Consider the following 3,731-nt stretch of genomic DNA (forward strand, 5'->3'; position numbering starts at 1 on the left):
TCTCGTTGTATCTCATTTTATCAAATCAGACATGGTCAGATCTCCTCCATTTTTTCCCGGGCGTAAAGTATTCACTTTTCGATAACTTTATCTTTATACTTTTATACGTAGAATAATGAAAGAAATCGATTGTTAAAAAAAAACAGAAAAAATTATTTTAAAAAATTAATTGCATTTTGTAGACGCATTTAATTTCGCAAAATTACAAATGTAAAAATTAATATTATTAATCGATTTCTTTCATTATTCTACGTATAAAAGTGTGAGGTTAAAGTTGTCACACAAAAAGTGAATACTTTATGAGATATCTCATTTTATGTTAAAAATGTCATGACAAAATTTAAAATATCTCAGGAAATTCTTAACAAAAGATATAGCTTTATCTTAATGTTTTGAAAACGTCTCGACAAGGGCTACAAGAATATGACATAAAAAAATAAAGGGTCCCCGTTTAAAGAACTCAATGTGACCTTGATGTTACTTTCCAAAGATTGTTCAAGGTCAAATCAATATCACTACATAATGGATAACTTGATACCCTACAACTTTGGTTTAAAACATTTCTTCCAAAAACGTCATCTTTCCGAGATAATCCAGTGTCCAGACCTTTTTGTTACACCCTGTATAACCAGCAAATAATTCTTATTAATTAAAGTAAAAAATGTAAAGTCTCTAATAATTATTATTCGAGTTGGTAATTATTTATGCAAGTCTCCAAATAACTTCAACAAAAATTTTTAATGTATAATCTAGCTATTAAATAATAATCAACTTAAAAATTTTTTCACTTTTGTTTATCCATCATCTATAAGCTCACAATGTACAAAATAACTTATATTTCTGTGATTGTCTTTTGTATTTTAAATATAAAAGGCGAATTGATAAAAATGCTTTTATAACAAATAACTAACATTTTTTTATTCATAAAAAAATACTTGACTCCTGCAAATTATATCTTTATCATAATTTATTTTTATATAATTATATCAAAGATATTTAATTGAATATCTTTAATTTGCTATATGTATAAATAAATTCATAATTATATATATTTAAATATCACATTAGACGAATATCGATCATCGAACATTTGTAGTTAAACATGGCCAGATATCGTCAGACCTGAACAGTTTTCGATCAAGCACAACCACAGTTCGACTTATATCTGGACAGATATGGTCAGATGTAATGTATTTTGGATCGCATTCGAGTATAGATATGCAGGTTCCCATACAGCACAAAATGTTTTCAAAAAATATTTTTGAATATTTCTGTAAAAATATTGCAAGAAACATTTTAAAATTGTTTTAGGAATATTTAAAAATGATTTAAAAATTTTCTGTGGTAACATTTTTAAGAATATTTTAAGAATTTTTTAAAAATATTTATAAAAATGTTCTTCTTTATTACCCAGACAATATTTTCTTAAATATTTGAAATATATTTTTGAAATATTAATTTAAATCTACATATTTATTGTTTTATAATCTCGTTCCAAAATATTTAAAAAATATTTTAAATTTATTTATTATTGGCTTTATAATCTTCTTTCAAATATTTTTGAAATATTATGAAATATTCTTAATTAAGAAAGATGCATGATAGCGCATCTTGCCGTGATAGTTTGCAACGACGCCACTAAGCGGCGCATAATGGTAAGACTAACTAGTAAGTAAATTTCAGTTGAGGGCTAATATAAGCAGGCTTCCTGCGAAGCAAAATCATGACATCCGCGAGACATATCTTTGTCAGCAATACAACGCAAGGCTCACCCAACACTGCTGCAATGATATAGATATGCAAAATAATATTTTCCAAAGTAAGATGTAAAGTATATTGTGTGTAATGTATATTTTTCAAATATTAAAAAAATCTTTCAAACGTGAAACAATTATTGGTGATTGGGTTAAACATAGGGGAGACCGGGGCTAAACCGCCAGTTTTTTTTCGGTGCCGATTTTTAACAAGAAAATAAATAATTTTAGTTAAATGTGGTATACCACTGTAAAGAGTGAACCTTTAGCTACAAAATTTATATAGGAAATTTTTATCTATGTTGCTTTGTTTAACCGGTATAGAGCAAAAACGACAACAGTGGAAAAATTGAAATCTCAAAAATGCCGGGGTTGAACCGCCACCCCCCCGGGGCTAATCCGCCACACTGCATTTTCAATACATATACGTACATCTAATCCTGAAAAATGATAGGATACATTTTAATAATTGTTTTTTAAGAGAAAAATATAAAAATTTATTTAAAATTTTTATGCAAAACATTATTAAAAAATAATTGTTTTACCTATTCCATAAAACAATTTAGGCACGTGAATACAGAGGTTAACCAAATCGTAAACTCCCCAACGGCACGTCACATTGTCAACGCGGGCAACCACGGGGAATACGCGTGACGGCGTTCCGGTGCCATAGGATCAGCGCGGACCCTCGAGCAACCTAACCAAGCCGCGTTTCTCGCGGGGGAGCGATAAATAGCGACAGGGGGGTTAGAAAAGCTCGCGGTGGAGCGCGACCATTTTACCGACTCGACGGCGTCCTCGCGCCGATTCCTCGACGCGCCGACGACGACGACGACGACGACGGCCATGACCACCACGATGACGACGGCCACGACCACCGACGGCCACGACCACCACGACGACGACGGCCACGACCACCACGACGACGACGGCCACGACCACCACGACGACAACGGCCACGACCACCACGACGACGACGACGACGACGACGACGACGACGACGACGATGACCACCACCGACACCACCACCACTACAACGGCGGCGACAATGACGCCGAGACGATGCGGCGAACGCTGGACGATGCGGTTTCACGCGCGACTGTCACTGACACAACGACGATTTACCGCGGTCGGGAGTCGGGACGATCTACAGCGCGCACGGCATGTCAACTCTCGCGCGGAAATCGCGGGATCTCAGAGCCGTGCCGTGCCTCGCCGTACCTCGCCGACGTGCCGTGAGCGTGAGCGATCTCGAAAACAACGGTCCGCCATCTTTTCGGTCGGCCAAAACACCCGTTTTGCGACGATACGTGCGTACCATTTCCCTCCTACACAAACTGACGCACGTGCAAGGGAAGACAGAATCACGCTCGAGGGAAACCTAACCTGAAATCGCCGTGAGCTGAAGTCGTGCGCCCGACGCGCCACAGTGACGAGACTGGCGGACCAGCCCCGGGTGCTTACTGGCGGATAAGCCCCAAACATAAGTTTCAGGTTTGATCGCCCACGAAATATTAGACATCAACGATAATGAAAAAAAACTACACTGGATTCGTGTTCAGCATGCATTACTCTTTATAATCACGTACCTCGAGATTTGGAGAGCAAACATTATTGCAGATATTACAATATTTCCACGCGCAGAAAATTTCACTTTCACCTTCCGAAAACACGTTTGCCCTCGTAAAAATCATAACACGGCAGGTAACCTGCCGAAACTCCGTTGGTTACATGGGTACCATAAGCAGCGTTTACAATGTTAATAGCGAATTCGCACAATATACAGGTTCCGAGATATTTGATTTGGCGGTTCAACCCCGTTGGCGGTTTAGCCCCGGTCTCCCCTATTTTATTTTTCGAAGCAATATTTCTGAAAGATTTTACAAATATTATTGAATATATTTATTTGCAATCTTTTAAAAATATTTTCGAAAATATTTTTCTGACATAATCTGGCGGACATAGAAACATTTAAAA

This window comes from Temnothorax nylanderi, unplaced genomic scaffold, assembly GCF_030848795.1.
Source record: "Temnothorax nylanderi isolate EJ_2023f unplaced genomic scaffold, tnyl_v1.0 TNYL_tig0367_pilon, whole genome shotgun sequence".
NCBI lineage: Eukaryota > Metazoa > Arthropoda > Insecta > Hymenoptera > Formicidae > Temnothorax > Temnothorax nylanderi.